Source organism: Cervus elaphus, chromosome 26 (genome assembly GCF_910594005.1).
Source record: "Cervus elaphus chromosome 26, mCerEla1.1, whole genome shotgun sequence".
In the NCBI taxonomy this organism is placed as follows: Eukaryota; Metazoa; Chordata; class Mammalia; order Artiodactyla; family Cervidae; genus Cervus; species Cervus elaphus.
This window is the reverse complement of record NC_057840.1, coordinates 33,237,932-33,256,043: the sequence shown is the minus strand read 5'-3', so window position 1 is coordinate 33,256,043 and position 18,112 is coordinate 33,237,932. Positions and strand designations below refer to the sequence as shown.

Genomic DNA, 18,112 nt, shown 5'->3' with positions numbered 1-18,112 from the left:
TGGGAGGCCTTTTGTTTATGTCAATGACTTCTTCCTAGATTCAGAGGTTCAGACCCTCCAGCCTTATACCATGGCCATTGGGCATTTCCAACAGGACATACGCTTGTGGGCTATGAACCAGGACCCAAAAGACTCTAAGGAGTCACCACTATATGCTCCAGGGACTCAAGTCCTAATTAAAGTCTGGAAAGATGGGTCCCCAAAGGCTCAACTCCAGCCCACATGGAAGGGCCCCTACCCTGTAATACTTTCTACCCCCATAGCAGTCAAAGTGCCAGGACATGGCTCCTGGATTCACTACTCACGAGTCAAGCCATGGGAAAAAAACAAAAGAGGACACTCAATACAACTGTGAGCCCCTGGGAGATCTCAGATACCTATTCAGAACTACAAATGAGTACCATTCTAATGAACAACCCCAAAATCTGGTCTCTGGGGATAAGATTTCTCAGGACAGCTCTAAAGAGCCAACACAGCTTGACAGGGATAGCACTCCAAAACAGACAGGAGATAGATCTTCTAATCCCTAAACAAAGAGGGACTTGAGCCATCCTGGCAATGTAAATTTGAAATTGGCTAACGCCCCCACTAGTCCTCGTCATGCCATGCTGCTGCTGATGATGACTGTCCATGTACTGTCAGGTGTCTAACCTGTCTTGTCTCTGCCCAGGTCGAGCTGCAACATGCAGCGCCAGTTCAACAAAGGTGTAAAACTACAGCCGACCACGGATATCACTCACCCTTGGATGGACACTGCTATGAGGACTCTGAGTCTTGAACTAGCAAGAGGGGGAGGCCCAATGCCCCTCGCCATCCCAGTTCAGCAGGAAGTAGCCAGAGAGACCTCGACGTCCCTATTCCCCAAGAATTGGGCCTTCCATCTCTTGAGGGGGGAACGTTAGGTAGTTAGAATAGGGAAAAGGAGTCCAGAATGGCGCTGGCTAAAAGACCTGGAAGGGAAAAGCTCACGAAAGCAGAACAAACGAAGGTCCGAGGACCAGAGTGAGAACCTCAGGTAAAACAAACAGCACTCCTGGCTGGCCCAATTTACATAGGACAGGCCCAGGGAGAGAAAAGCATATAAAAAGAGGAGCCAAAGCTAGCTCTCTCTCTCTCTCTCCCGCGCGCAGGGGCGCTCTTCTCTTTGTGTCTTTGGGTCGACATGCCCTCACACCTCGAAGATGGATTTTCCTGTTATCTTCTAAATAAAATAGAGCTGTAACATGGAGCTGTAACACTGATTTATCTAAGCGCCATAACACGGTCCATTCAAGACCTGAGAGCTATAACACGGTCTGTCTAAGACCCGAGAGCTGTAACACGCCGAGGGGGCTTTAATGTCTGTCACTCCAAATCTTTGTTGTGACGAGACAGAGAACTGAGGAGCATACACTCGCCTGACAGAACTTTGTGTGAAGCAGTGTGTACAGACAGTGTGAGGAAACCGGGGTCCCTGTAGGAGGCGAGCCCGGTGTGTCTTGGCAGAGAGTGGAGAGTGTGGAGGGCAGGCAAGCAGGCACTTGTGTGTGAAAGAAAGTGTGTGGTGGGGGTGGGGTGTGCAAAGTGGGGAGAGGGTGTGCGGAGACCTGCACGGACAATTTCTCGAGGGCTGGTGTGCACAAGGGTGGAAGGATATAAGTGAGAAGCATGGAGTGTATGAGGGGTGTATGAGTGTGTGGAGCTGGAGAGTCAGGGTGGAATATGAGGGGGCTTGTGTCTGTGACTGTGGGGGCTGTGAGAAGAAACATGGATGGGGAGTATGGAGCCAAGGCGGGTGATGGCTGTTGTTGGAGTGGTTGCCATAACGACCGACTCCCTCTGGCTGTCCTTTCCTTGGCCTGGACTTTGGAATAAATTAACAGGCTTATTCCTGGCCTGGGCCTTAACTGAAGTTGTAAGGGAGCCAAAATGGGCGGGGATAGTAAAGAAACTGACACCCCCGTGTCACTTCCTTTCAATCTTTTTTTCTTTTAGCTTGGAAATGCCACACAAGAGTAGCTGCCTGGGGACAGGTGTCAGCTGGGGTCACCAGCCTTCACCTGCTCATGCCTGCCCCAGGCCCAGCGGCTGAACTGCATCCCTCCTTAAGTTTCCAATCAGCCTGTAGCCTCTGAGCAATTGTATTCCCTTCAATCCCCTCCTGCCTACAAAGCTCAAGGGGAGGGACTACTAGGGGTGCAACAGGTGGGAGTGGGGACACCAATGGAATTGGTTTTTGTGTGTGGAGCGGGGTTGGCCCCAAGGGATGGGCAGTGTGGGGCAAAGATGGGAGGTGGAGAGAAGCAGAAAGAAGAGGCGGGGTGGGGCGTGAACCCTCTACCACTCTGCCGTGCCCCTCTCCAGGCTGGGTCGCCCTCACTGTCCCCTAATCGCTGCCTCACCTTCTCTTCTCCCTTCACCTTCCTCCTCACCTTTCCGCCTTTCCTCTTACCCCCCCCATCCCAGATTTTTCCAGCTCTCCCCCGGGTCTGTCCAGCAGCTCAGGCAGGAAGCAAGGAACCTGCACAGCGACACCCACCCCACACCGGCCCCACCCTTAGACACCCACGGCCACATGTGTCCTGAACACTTTCCAGCAGCAGCAGAAGCAGTTTCAGGGGCAACAGAGCTCAGGAGCCCGATCCAGTTTCCTGGAAAACACTCCACCCCACCCACAGCATTGACTCCAGGAATTCTCTACTTCCAGACTCTTCTACTCCTGGTATCCTCCCAGGCTCCATACAAGGACTTTATCTTGACCAGAGGCCACCCTACAACTGATCGTATCATAATGTTTCCTTCCCACAGATGGTTTTTGTTTTTTCAGCTGGGTTGTTAACTGCAGAACTCAGACAGGATCAGACAGGATCGTGTGTTTTTTGTCTCAGGTCACTTGGCAATCTCCTCTTCACACGGCTGACACCCTCCCCAATATGTTAGGGTTACTGTACTGGCATCGGCATGTTCCCTGGGGAAGTCCTCAGCCATCCATGTGGCTGTGTCTACAGCACATCAGGGGTTAAATGGAGACACCAGTGAGGATGGGGGAAGGCGAGGGAGGTTGTAAGGGAACCAAAGAAGGGCAGGGACAGGGGAGAAACTGACAACCCCTGTCATTTCCTGTCAATGTTTTTTTTTCTTTTAGCTCGGAAATGCCACACAAGAATAGCTGCCTGGGGACAGGTGCCAGCTGGGGTCACCAGCCTTCACCTACTGATGCCTCCTCCAGGCCCAGGGGCTGAACTGCTTTCCCTCCCTCAGTTTCTAGTCAGAAAATAGTGGCTGCTTGTGGTAGAGGAGCAGTACATTTGCAAAGAACTAATATTTTTATTAATACCTGATGCTGGGAAAGATGGATGGCAGCAGCAGAAGAAGACATCAGAGGATGAGATGGCTGGATGGCACCATCGATGCAATGGACATGAACTTGGGCAAACTTCAGGAGATGGTGAGGGGCAGGGAGGCCTGGCTGCAGCCCATGGGGTCACAAAGAGTCAGACATGACTGAGCGACTAAACAACAGCAGTACTTTTATCAGTGGTTCGGCAGTAAAGAATCCACCTACAATGCAGGAGACATGTGTATGAGACACTGGTTCGATCCCTGGGTCAGGAAGATCCCCTGGAGAAGGAAATGTCAACCCACTGCAGTATTCTTGCTGGGAAATCCCATGGACAGAGGAACCTGGCAGACTGTATCCTCGGGGTCACAAAGAGTCAGACACCACTTAGTGGCTAAACAACAACAAAATATTTTTATTAAACTGAAGACAACAGCATCTGGGAACAACATCTGCTCAGAATAGAGGTAAAGATGAGGATTTTTATCTTCTATTCCTTTTTCAACAGTATCACACACCTCCACCAACCACTTTATGGTGGAGTCATAGACTCCACGAAGTCATCTCAGCAAGCCTCTCTCACCTGACTTCAACTTGGTCACAGTCATTGGGAGGGCAGCAGGTACTCTGGGCAAAGACAGGAGGGCAAGCAAGGGAGGGATCCCTGCCTGCTGGAGAGTATGACCTCATTTAAGAATCAAGACATTTTTTTTCCTTTCTCTAGATTGGGCTGGTCTCTCCTGTTATCTGACAGTTGATTCCATTCATTCCATCTTCTTAATTCTTTTACACCTGGAGATCTTCACCTTTCTCTAAGCTCTTCTACCTAGATTCTTAAGCCTGGACTCTTCCTACCATCTAGCTCACAGGTTTTTTTTCCTCTCTGCTTCAACTCCACAACATGAGTGTGGACCCAGCCTGCTTGGTCCCAAAGCATCCAATTCCAGGGACTCTTCACCAATTTCTGAAATTTCTGGGCCTGAAGGAAACCAGGTGTCCTTGCAAGGATCATCTGCTGGGACCCTCAACAAGGAGACTGGACAGTCCTGATTCTTCCACAAGCCCCAGAGTAAAACTATTGCCCAAACTTGCAGAGAAGAGTGCAGCGAAGAAGGAAGAGACAGACCTAGGTAAGAAACAGAAGATCAGAACCATGTTCACTCAGACCCAGATGTCTGTGCTCAACGACAGACTTCAGAGGCAGGAATCAGTCTCCAGCAGATGCAAGAACTTTCCAATATCCTGAAACTTAGCTACAAATGGGTGAGGCCCTGGTTCCAGAATCAGAAAAACAACTGACTGAGGAACAGTGACTCTGTGACTCAGGGCTCAACAACCACAGAATTACTGGGTTTCTATTCCTGGCACAGGACTGCTTGGTGACCTCTTCTGGAAACCTGCCTATATGGAGTGAACGGACCTAGGATATCCCACCTGGGAGCAGCCAGAGCTGGAACAGTTGGTCTTGAAGCAACCACCCCAGAAAGAGTCAGAGCTGGTATCCCCAAGCCTACAAGAGCCAGACTTGGAACAGTCAGTTCAACAAATGTGTCGAGGAATTCCTGCCGCCCCAGATCCAGGTCCAGCAAAACTGTCCTGTCAGCGATGTGGAAGGCACTTTGGAGACTGCTGGAGAAAGCTATAGCGTAACATAGCAAACTGCTAAGTATTTGAGTTCCCAGCAGCAAATCATGGATTTATTCCCAAATTACACTATAAATGTAGAGTCAGGATTTTTATAGATAGCTATATTACTCTATCTTTAATATGAGCAGTGACTGTATTCTCTGGAATTTTTCTTCTTTTAGAATTTTGTACCTTTCTACCTTGGAGTTTCCCAGGTGACTCAGTGGTAAAGGACCCATCTGCCTGTGCAGGAGACACCAGTTTAAGCCCTGGGTTGGGAAGAGCCCCTGAAGAAAGAAATTGCAACCCACTCCAGTATTCTTGCCTGGAAAATCCCATGGACAGAGGAGCCTGGCAGACTACAGTCCCTGCAGTCACAAAAGAGCTGGTCGGGACTTAGTAATTAACATACACAAGAGACAACTTTACACATGGGCATCACCAGATGATCAATACCAAAATCAGATTGATTATATTCTTTGCAGCTGAAGATGGAGAAGCTCTATACAGTCAGCAAAAACACCACCAGGAGCTGACTGTGGTTCGGATCATGAACTTCTTACTGCAAAATTCAGGCTGAAACTGAAGAAAGTAGGAAAAACCACTAGATCATTCAGGTATGACCTCAACCAAATCCCTTATGATCCTACAGTGGAAGTGACAAATAGATTCAAGGGATTAGATCTGATAGATAGAGTGCCTGAAGAGCTATGGACGGAGGTTCATGACACTGTATAGGAGGCAGGGATCAAAACCATCCCCAAGAAGAAATCCAAAAAGGCAAAATGGTTGTCTGAGGAAGCCTTACAAATAGCTGAGAAAAGAAATGAAAGGTAAAGAAGAAAAGAAAAGATATATCCATCTGAATGCAGAGTTCTAAAAATTAGCAAGGAGAGATAAGAAAGCCTTCATAAGTAAGAAAATAAGCAAAGAAAACTTCTTTGCTTCATAAGCAAAGAAAACTTCTTTGCTTCATAAGCAAAGAAATAGAGGAAAACAATAGAATGGGAAAGACTAGAGATCTCTTCAAGAAAATTAGAGATACCAAGGAAATATTTCATGTAAAGATGGGCACAATAAAGTATAGAAACAGTATGGACCTAACAGAAGCAGAAGATATTAAGAAGTGGCAAGAATACACAGAAGAACTATACAAAAAAGATCTTCACAACCCAGATTACCACGATGGTGTGATCACTTACCTAGAGCCAGACATCCAGGAATGTGAAGTCAAGCGGGCCTTAGGAAGCATCACTACAGACAAAGCCAGTGGAGGTGACGGAATTCCAGATGAGCTATTTCAAATCTGAAAGATGATGTTGTCAAAGTTTGTTCAGTTCAGTTCAGTCGAGCAGTCGTGTCTGGCTCTTTGCAACCCCATAGAACACAGCACACCAGGCCTCCCTGTCCATCACCAACTCCCAGAGTTTACTCAAGCTCAGGTCCATTGAGTCGGTGATGCCATTCAACCATCTCATCCTCGGTCATCCCCTTCTCCTCCTGCCTTCAGTCTTTCCCAGCATCCGGGTCTTTTCAAATGAGTCAGTTCTTCACATCAGGTGGCCAAATTATTGGAGTTGTTGTCAAAGTATTGAACTCAATATGCCAGCAAATTTGGAAAACTCAGCCATGGCCACAGGACTGAAAAAGATCGGTTTTCATTCCAAGCCCAAAGAAAGGCAATGCTAAAGAATGTTCAAACTATCACACAATCGCACTCATTTCACACGCTAGCAAAATAATGCTCAAAATTCTCCAAGCCAGGCTTCAATGGTACATGAACCATGAATTCCCAAATGTTCAAACTGGATTTAGGAAAGGCAGAGGAACCAGAGATTAAATTGCCAACATCTGCTGGATCATAGAAAAAGGAAGAGAATTCCAGAGAAACATCTACTTTGCTTCATTGACTATGCCAAAGCCTTTGACTGTGTGGATCACAACAAACTGTGGGAAATTTTTAAAGAGATCGGAACACCAGACCACTTGACCTGCCTCCTGAGAAATCTGTATGTAGGTCAAGAAAAAACAACCAGACATGGAACAGACTGGTTCCAAATGGGGAAAGGAGTACGTCAAGACTGTATATGGTCACCCTGCTTATTTAACTTATATGCAGCGTATATCATGCAAAATGCTGGGCTCAGTGAAACACAAGCTGGAATCAAGATTGCCAGGAGAAATAACAATAGCCTCAGATACGCCGATGACACCACCCTGATGGCAGAAAGTGAAGAAGAACTAAAGAGCCTCTTGATGAAAGTGAAAGACGAGAGTGAAAAGGCTGTCTTAAAACTCAGCATTCAGAAAAATAAGATCACGGCATCTGGTCCCATCACTTCATGGCAAATAGATGAGGAAACAATGGAAACAGTGAGAGACTTTATTTTTCTGGATTCCAAAATCACTGCAGATGGTGACTGCACCCATGAAATTAAAAGATGCTTGCTCCTTGGAAGAAAAGCTATGACCAACCTAGGCAGCATATTAAAAAGCAGAGACATTACTTTGCCAACAAAGGTCCATCTAGTCAAAGTTATAGTTTTTCCAGTAGTCATGTATGGATGTAAGAGTTGGAACATAAAGAAAGCTGAGCGCAGAAGAATTGATGCTTTTGAACTGTGGTGTTGGAGAAGACTCTTGAGAGTCCCTTGGACTTCAAGGAGATCCAACCAGTCTATCCTAAAGGAGATCAGTCCTGGGTGTTCATTGGAAGTACTGATGTTGAAGCTGAAACTCCAGTACTTTGGCCAGCTGATACAAAGAGCTGACTCATTTGGAAAGACCCTGATGCTGGGAAAGATTAAGGGCAGGAGGAGAAGGGAATGACAGAGGATGAGATGGTTGGATGGCATCACTGACTTGATGGACATGGGTTTGGGTGGACTCCAGGAGTTGGTGATGGACAGGGAGGCCTGGCGTGCTGCGGTTCATGGGGTAGCAAAGAGTTGGACATGACTGAGTGACTGAACTGAACTGAGGACATTCTGCTAAGCAAAATAAGACCGTCACAAAAAGACAAATATTGTGTTATCCCACATGTACAAGATTCTTAGAGTATACAAAATCACAGGACAGAAAGTAGAATGGTGGTTTTCTTGGGTCAAGGAGAAGGTGAAATGGGCAGTTAATGTTTGATGGGTACAGAGTTACAGTTTTGCAGTGATAAGATCTATGGAGGAAGATGGTAGTGATGATTATACAACAGTGTGAATGCATTTAATATCACTGGACTGTACACTTAAAAATATTTAATAGCTAAGATGGGATTTCCCTGTTGGTACAGTGGATAAGAAGCCAGCTGCAAATGCAGGGGATATGGGTTCAGTCCCCGGTCCAGGAAAAGTCCATGTGCTGCAGAGCAACTAAGCCCATGCGCCAACAACTATTGAGCCTGCATGCCACAACTACTGAAGCTGGCATGCTTTAGAGCCCTCACCTGGCAACTACTGAAGCCTGTGTGCCTAGAGCCTGTTCTCCACAGCAAAAGAAGCCACTTCAATGAGAAGCCCATAGCCCATGCACTGCAACAAATGTTCTAGAGAAAGCCAGTGTGCAGCAACCAAGACCCAGCATAGCCAAAAATAAATTAATTCATTAACTTGAAAAATTAGCTAAGATGGTAGATTCTGCTATGTGTATTTTAACACACACAAAACAGTTAAGGGTGCACAATTCTGGCTCATCACTGGTCCTACACTCCCGGCAGCAGGCCTCAACCCTGACCCCTCCTGCACCTGATTTCTGCTCTGAGTACCAACTGGTTTACAGCAGGAGCAGCTGCAGAGAGAGGCCATGCCCAGGTGATGATGACGTGGGTGTTTGCCGCTGAGCTGGGCTGGAAGGGTAGGGAAGGATGGGGGCAGCTCTGAGAGCCAACAACAAGGATCTGAAAACGTGGACCTGGGACATTGCCTAAAGCTGGAAGACCCCTCTTCCTGGTGTGAGTTGCCCAATAGTTTGCCCTGCTCTTCAGGGCCTGAGAAAGGGTAGAAGATTGTGTACTGACACTTTACCAGAACTCCCCAAAACTTTTTGCAGGGACTGGAATTAACTCCTGATGGAATGGAAGAGAAAGAAGGTACAAGCCAATGAACAGAGAGGCAATGGGAAAACAGAAGAGTCAACCCTCTCCACAGAGAGGTGAAGAGTCCACCTCTGGGCTGAAAACCTGTGTGACCTTTCTGGCTGGCCTCACGTGGAGAGCTGCCCTCCTCACCCCAGACTGCTGACAGCTGGGCACTGCAGCCTCTCTCAGGGCCCGGGCCTGAGAGATGTTCTCACTCCTCGCACTTTCTTCCTTCCTAGTCTCGTTTTCTGAGGCCCTGGGCCAAGGTTCCCTTGTGGTACCTCTGCTAAGGCCTCCATAAGAGAAGAGAATGGAGAAAGCTTGAAGACCCCTGTCCCCACCCGACTCAGGCCCAGGGCTCTCTACACTGAGTTCCTCCCCTACCCCCACCTCAGGGTCCTTAAAGCTGCTGGAGCCTTTTGCCCTGGGCTCTCTGAACAGGGAGGCGGGCTCCACGCAGGCCATCGCACTGGGGAAAGTGAATGACAGCCGCACTTCCTCTGGGTTCAGACTCCGGCCTGTGTTCTCACATAAGGGTGTTAACTTGGGTGTCTCTCAGCTCAGCTGAGCTCCTAATAAGGAGAGATGGGGGTGTGGTCACGGATCAGGAGAGCCTGGGGACTGGGCTAATCTTGACCAGATCCAGGTTGCCTCAGGTTGAAGAAGCCAACAGGCGAGGTCAAGTAAGGTGGTGTGAGCCACTGCGGGGATTGCCTCAGTTTCAAAACACCCACAGGAAGCAACACTCAGCCTGGTATGAGCCACGTGTGCCCCAGGAGCTGAGGGTTTTGCCTGGCAGCCGCTGCTCTCTCCCTCACCCTCACCCTCGACCAAGAGGACGTGCACACCCCAAGCCCATGGCAGAGGGCGCCATCAGCCAGGCGAGCTGGGCGGGCGGCCAGGCTGCCGCCTGGGCTGTCGTGGCTGCTCCGCGGGGCTCACCCAGAGCTTCCGCGGTGTCCAGAGAGATTTCTCCCTGAACTACCCCCAACTTCACCCTCTGCGGACGCTCCTCCACACTCATCTGCAGCGCTGACTCCACTTCCTACTGTAGTGAGTGTCCTGTGTCAGAGGTGCAAAGCGCGGAGGTGAAACAAAACTCAAGCCACAGTCGGAGCTGCCCACCCTTCCCCTCATGACTCCTTTCTGACTGCTGAGCTGGGTGAGTGGGCAGCCTCGCTTCACCTCAGTTTCTTCCTCAGTCGCTCAGGGAGAGAAGCAGGACCACTCTCACCAAGGAGTGAGGAAAAAGCGAGGTCACATTTGCCAAGCCCTGGGTGCCCAAGAGCGGGCTTCCCTGATAGCTCAGCTGGTAGAGAATCTGCCTGCAATGTAGGAGATCCCGGTTCAATTCCTGGGTCGGGAAGATCCGCTGCAGAAGAGATACGCTACCCATTCCAGTATTCTCGGGTGTCCCTTCTGGCTCAGCTGGTGAAAAATCCGCCTGCAATGCAGGACACCTGGGTTCGATCCCTGGGTTGCGAAGATCCAGGAGAAGGGAAAGACTACCCACTCCAGTATTCTGGCCTGGAGAATTCCGTGGACTGTATAGTCCACGGGGTTGCAAAGAGTCGGACGAGACGTTCGCTTTCTCTAGGTGTCCAAGAGATGCTCAACAAATATCAGCTCTCCTCCTTGACTGAAGAAGCTTCAGTTACTTTTAAACTCTCCAGGATCCCCCAGAGAGAAGCCCTCTACTCCCTTCTGACTAGAGAACCCCAAATCTCTCCCTTTGCAGAAATGCTGACTTCCTTTTCTTAAGCAATTTTTTTCTTTATTCACCTCGGCCCTTTTTCTTCTTGATGGACTCAAAATACTTTATTATAAACATCATATTTTAAAATACTAAATATGCACATGGTAACACAATGCACTGTTTCTTTGTGCTAATAGTAACTTATATTTTATTTTTAATTTAACAATGTTATTGAAGTGTAGCTGATTTATGATCTTTTGTTAGTTTCAGGTATACAGCAAAGTGATTCAGTTGTACATTATACATACGTATACATACCATATAGATTATTACAAAATACCGGGTAGAGTTCCCTGTGCTCTACAGTAAGTCCTTGTTGTTTATCTACTTTATATATAGTAGTGTGTGTATGCAGTAGCTTATATTTTAAATGCAAACTCTGAGCTCCACATAAAGGAGACATGGACATTTTTTTTTTCTTTCTTTGGTTGCACCTTGTGGTTTGTGGGATCTCAGTTACCTAACCACGGTTTGAAGCCGAGACATGGCAGTGAAAGCCTAGGAACCTAACCACTAGGTCAGCCGGAAACTCCAAAGAAAAATACATAATATTTTATATATAAAATATTATATATTTATATATAAAATAGATATATAATAAATATATTATTTTATATTTTAATATATATTTTATATATATTATATATATACTTTTTAGCTAAACTCAGATTTAATAAATTAATACATTATTTACTCAAAAAAAGAATAAGTCGATGACAAATTCACACTCAAGTAGTTTTGACTGTTGAGGGAAGTAAGTAGCCTATCATTTGAAACCTTAGCAGCAAACATAGCATACACATAGGTTACACACATTTTGCTATTTGTTAAATATATAGGCGTATAGATAAATATATTTACATCCTTCAGTAAGCTGTAAGAGCACAAAACTAGAGAATAGATCTTTCCCATATTCAACTTATTTGACCTGAAAATAATATACTTTCCAGCTTTTAACATATATTCTAATTTCTTACCATGCCTTAGAAAGTAAATTTACACAGTTCAACCTGTATTATTTCCATGCTAAATACTAGTTGCATGCGTTTATTAAACAGGAGCATCCTTATGAGGGGATTTATGAATTTGTTCTGGGACAGAAAATGAGAACCAGATAGTGATTTCATCACCTTAAACTGAATTCCTTAGCATCCCCTCATGATAATGTATGGCAAATCTTTAACTATAAAGTACATTCTGGGCCTTGTGTAGTTCAAAGTGCTAGGACAAAATCATACCATTCTCACTACCTTTGAAAATAAACAGAATTCTTATACTTACCTTAGATCTTGTTTGAACATTCCATTCAATTTATTGGAATTTTAAAAAATGCTGCATTACAAATGTAATACCGAATGAAGAAAACAAATCTTATTAAATTTAATCTTATTCAAAGCAATTATCAGTCTAATAACATCAGTAAAAAAACAGAACAAAATGGTACTTTTAGTCAAGGCATGAAATACACATAAAATCTAGCTATTTTCCTATTATTCTTTGAGCACTTTCAAGTTAGAAAATACATTATAAAAAACTGAAAGATTCTGCTAAGTTTACTCATTGAGTACTTTTGACACTGAAAATAAGAGAAAGATTAATACCACAGTTATAACCACTGGGACACAAGAATCACTAAATGATAGGATTGAGGACTTCTCTGGAGGTGCAGTGGTTAAAATCCGCCTACCAGTGCAGGGGACACGGGTTTGATCCCTGGTCCAGGAAGATCCCACATGCAGTGGGGCAACTAAACCCATATGCCACAACTACTGAAGCCCTGGCTCCTAGATCCCACGCTCTGCAACAAGATAAGTCACCACACTGAGAAGCCAGCACACAACTAGAGGGTAGCCACTGCTTCTCACAACTAAAGAAAGCTGGCATGCCACAATAATGATCCAGTGTAGCCATAAATAAATCAATAAAATGAAAGTTTTTTAAAGAATGATTTTTTTTTAATTTGGGATTTTTTATTTTATTATTTAAATTTATTTACTTTTGTTTTAATTGGAGGCTAGTTACCTTACAATATTGTGGTGGTTTTTGCCATACATTCACATGAATCAGCCATGGGTTTACATGTGTTCCCCATCCTGACCCTCCCTCCCACCTCCCTCCCCATCCCATCCCTCAGGGTCATCCCAGTGCACCAGCCCTGAGCACCCTACCTCATGCATCAAACCTGGACTGGCGATCTATTCCATATATGATAATATACATGTTTCAAAGCTATTCTCTCAAATCATCCCACCCATCCTGACCCTCCCTCCCACCTCCCTCCCCATCCCATCCCTCAGGGTCATCCCAGTGCACCAGCCCTGAGCACCCTACCTCATGCATCAAACCTGGACTGGCGATCTATTCCATATATGATAATATACATGTTTCAAAGCTATTCTCTCAAATCATCCCACCCTCGCCTTCTCCCACAGAGTCCAAAAGTCTATTCTTTACATCTGTGTCTCTTTTGCTGTCTCACATATAGGGTCATCGTTACCATTTTTCTAAATTCCATATATATGCGTTAATATATTGGTATTTTTCTTTCTGACTTACTTCGCTCTGTATAATAGGTTCCAGTTTCATCCACCTCATTAGAACTGATTCAAATGCATTCTTTTTAATAGCTGAGTAATATTCCATTGTGTATATGCAATACTACTTTCTTATCCATTCATCTGCCGATGGACATCTAGGTTGCTTCCATGTCCTGGCTATTGTAAACAGTGCTGCAATGAACGTTATTTACATGCATACATACATACAAGAGTCAGGGCTCATTAAAATTATTTCCTTGATAAAAATAGGGGTACCTGCAAACCAGTCTTTCTTTCCATTGTGGTTTTCAAATATACCTATTTTCCCACCCTGAATAGAAAAACAAACTTAATATAGGTTGTAGCATGCAATTTTTCCTTTAACAAAGGAAGGAGAGTAGGTATGTTTTCAACACATAAGGTTTCACTGTACATACGCTGCTGCCTCATCTGTGTGTCACTTGATGATGTACTTGGGAGACACACAGTGCTGAGTATTCCAAAACATGTTTCTACCAAAATTTATTTAAGCATCTCTCACTTGGGTATATTCAGGGTGTTTCTAGCTATTGCTTTCACAAAAAAAAAAAAAAGAAAGGAAAGAAAAAATCCTGCAATAACCATCTGTACATACATCTTTCCAAACTTATATTAATATATTTGCAGAATAACTTCCTGGAGTTAGAATTACTGGGAAGATGAGAATATTTTTAATTTCAACAATTTCAAAAACTTTTCCAAATTGACCAAATATTATAAAATGTGAGTCCTCAGTTTGGCTGGGTATGGAGGACCTAAGGTTAGCAGGAGTAAAGCCTGGTTCTGGAGGATATTTTGGCAAAGTGTATGAAAAAACCTCTAAAATGTCCAAGCCTAACCAACAGACTCTAGGGTAATAGTCTCTTATTTTGAGTCACTACACTTTGTGCTAATTTATTACAATAGCAATAGAAAACTAGACAGACACTATCAAAACTCCTCAGACAACAGAAATGGACAAAAGATAGATTTTGCAAAACTTGTACCTAAAAACAACCCTGGATTAAGAAAGATTGTACAAAGAGCTTTTCTGGGCCTATTGGAGAACTCACAGGAAAACGGTGCTCATCAGGATGGTAAGTCGCTTACTGCATTTTCCAAGGACTTGTATCCATCTGTTTAACTTGGCGTTGTAAACTGGAAAGTATGCAAATACAGCGTACTGCAATTCCAAGTCACTTGACAAGCTCTCATGATATGTTTGGAGAAAAGATGGAGAAATTTGGCTGAGCAAGGGCACCTGGGTGGATGAGTAACCTAATAATCATAGCCAAAGGGTTCAAATTAGTGAATCCATGTTAACCTTGGGGTAGGAGTACCTCAAGCCTTCCTCCTTAGCTTTCCTACAGTCCATCATTTAAATCAATTTCTTGGATAAGGACGTAGGACACTTTACAGATGATTCAAAGCCAGGTGGGATAGAAGGTGTTAGGTTTCAGGATCAAGATCTAAAGGGTTCATGCTAGGATGTATGGATCTGTGGACGGACAGCAGGACTGAGTAGCCAACAGGTACTGACCCTCTCTCTCTAGGGCTGGCCGTTGTGGCGGGTGTTTTCACTTAAACGTCTGGACAACCCTGGGAAGTAAGGTTACACAATCACTTGCCCCAGGCTCACAGTGCTTTTAACACTGTTGAATCTCACAGGCAGAGTTGTTTGCAGGCTAAAATGGCAGCTTTTAAATATATGAAGAACCATCACTTGAGACAAATTATAGATTGCTCAAACAGACCTCAAGAAAATAAACTACAAAAAGTGTGTGGAAACTACACAGCCGACTGTAACTGAACATAAGGAAGAGCATCTAGTGAAGAGAAAGGCTGACCTGAGGATGGACTCCCCGGACGTGTGAAGTCTTGCGCTCCCAGCCAGGACGAGATGGGGACAGTACTGGTACATGGTGTGTGAGGCTGTGGTAAGTCAATGATCAATGTTTGTGCTGAACTCAGAGTATTGACTGGCCGTCCGAGCACAGGCCTTTTTAAAGTGTCTCTTAAATTTGCAATAAAAATGAATAGAAGTGTTTAAGCAAACGCTAGGCATTGCCTTAGTCAAGTAGAAGACAACCTCTGGGGCCTCCCCTGGCCCCTCACTGCTCTTTTCTCTCACTCTGCCCTCAGCGGGGAGAGGCAGTGCTCCTAGCCACGCTTGTGGCTCATGCCCTCTGCACCTCATGCCCTCTGCACCTCATGCCCTCTGCACCTGGGCACCCAGGACCCAGCTGGACTCCTAACAGCTTCTCCTGAACCACAGTCCATGGGCGCAGTTTCTGTGCATTGCGGGAAATTAATGTATGGTAACCACAGGCTTTGTATATGGAGGGCAGAAAACATCAGCCATTGAGAGAAACAGGACTTCTGTGTTCAGGGGGATGGAGATGCAAGACCACCGGCCCAGGAGGAAAGCAGCCTCTGGGGACCAGCTGCCTGGCTGAGGGTTTCCGCCCTGGGATCCCGGCCCCCTTTCTGGCTGGCGACGCTTCCTGCCCTGCCCATAAGTGGCATCTCTCACATGCCAAAGCTCCCTGGTGCTTTTCCTCAGGCCACTGTGCAGTAGGCTTCTGTTGTTTGCAACTCAGAGAGATTTGTTTTTTCCTGGCTGCGCTGGTCTTCACTGATGTGTGTGAGCTTTCTCTATGTGTAGGGAGTGGGGCTACTCTCTGATTTGGGCTTCTCGTTTTGGCGGCTTCTCTTGCTGCCGAACACCATTTCTACCCTGCTCAGGCTTCAGTAGTTGCGGCCAACGGGCTTAGCTGCTCTGTGGCGTGTGGGATCTTCCTGGACCAGGAATTGAACCCATGTCCCCTGCAATGGTAGGTGGATTCTTAGCCATTGGACAACCAAGGAAGCCCAATCTACAAAGATTTTACCATGACAAACCCCATCACTAAGCAATGATATATACAAGTTTGTGCAGAGAATCCAAGGAGGAGGCCAGGGAGGTGCCCAGGGAAGCTGCTGGGATGAGAAAGTTGTCAGGCAGCCCCTGCCTTCACTCTCTCAGGACTGCATGTACCCCATGCTCTACAGGTGCCCCCTGCACCCCCTCAGCTGAGCAGATTCTCTGCTCCATCACCCCACACAGGACCATGTGCCCCCCACCACCACTGGCCTCCCAGCTTCACTTCCCTCACTGACTCCATTGTTCCTGGATTCTCTGCCCTTGGGAGACAGTGTTGGTTGCTGGGCTCGGGCCAGGAATTCATTATGGTTCCATCAGCAGTGGACGAGCTGGGTCACCTGGGAGCTGGGGCTGCCCCTCTGGGCATGTGCCCAGAGCAGACGCTGTGAAGGGAGTGAGGATGGGGACGAACCTTAACGATATAACTACTGGGCGGCAGGTTGTAGGGGATTCAGGCTTCAGCTAGTTGCACATCTTCTAATCTTGGGGAAGCTCCCTCATTTCTCTGGGACCTGGTTTTTTCCTGTAAACTTAAAAGGTAGAACAAGAAAGAATAATTATTATTATTTACTGAGCATCTTCCATGTGCCAGGTGCCCTTGTAAAGATCTTACATGCACTAGTTTAACTTGTTTATTGCCTGTAAAGCATTTAAGACAGTCACTAGAATGACAACCTCGTTCCAACCTTCAATAAATTGATGCATAATGTGCAACTCTCAATTTGCTGGACTTATACCCTTAATGATCTTATAAAACAGAGAAACATCTCCATCTATTCAGATCACAGTCCTGACATCTATATCCTCACATAAAATTTCTTCTGTCCATTCATAAGGATTTGTTTAGGCTTTCAAATCAAAGCTATCTTATTTCCAAAATAATGGAAATGAGTTTATTTATTTTAGAAATGATAATTTATAAATATGTTTATGAATGATAAATACATTACTTCTGTTATAGTTCAGTCGCTCAGTCACGTCCGACTCTTTCCAACCCCAAGGACTGCAGCATGCCAGGCCTCCCTGTCCACCACCAATTCCCAGAGTTTACTCAAACTCATGTCCACTGAGTCAGAGATGCCATCCAACCATCTCATCCTCTGTCGTCCCTTTTTTCTCCTGCCTTCAATCTTGCCCAGCATCAGGGTCTTTTCAAACGAGTCAGTTCTTCACATCAGGTGGCCAAAGGATTGGAGTTTCAGCTTCAGCATCAGTCCTTCCAATGACTATTCAGGATTGATTTCCTTTATCACAAGTCATAGCAAAAAATTCAATCAATACAAAACCTTATAAAGTAAGAAAGTGAACATTCCCCTTCACTGCTCCTATCTTGACCCTAGAAATAACCATTCTTAGTGGTAAAAAAAAAAAAAAAAGAAATAGAAAAAGAAAAGTCATTTCCACTTTTCTCAAAAATATTGAGAAGTTAGCAACGGGGGAAACTATGTGGGTGCTGTAAGGGCTTGGACTTGATGCCACTGAGCAATGCGGTCCCACCGCCCTCCCCCTCCTCATCCCACCACTCTCCCCCACCACGGTGGAGCAGGTGAGCTAGGGGGGTCGCACTCTGTGCTGACTCTCACTGTCTCCAAGACGAGTGGTGTCACCTGTCCAACTAACAGTTTCGTGAAGGCTGTGTGATATCGTGTGTTTGAAAGTGTTTTCAAACCAAGAAATCATATACAATTATTAGTTATTATATCATACATGTTGATATATTATATCATACATGTTGGTTTTTAATACTAATCATTATAATAATAGTTTTAGAAGGTTTGATGATACTTCTGGAGCCATTCTTATTACATGTGGAATGTTCTCCTCATAGCAAGCTTTTTCAAGCTCTGAGGTTTAAACAAAACTG

At 45.5% G+C, this 18,112-nt stretch overlaps 1 pseudogene; it reads left to right on the top strand.

Moving 5' to 3' along the window:
• Positions 1-1,746: 1,746 nt before the first annotated feature.
• On the top strand, positions 1,747-10,050 carry LOC122684250 (annotated as a pseudogene).
• The last annotated feature ends 8,062 nt before the right edge of the window (positions 10,051-18,112 follow it).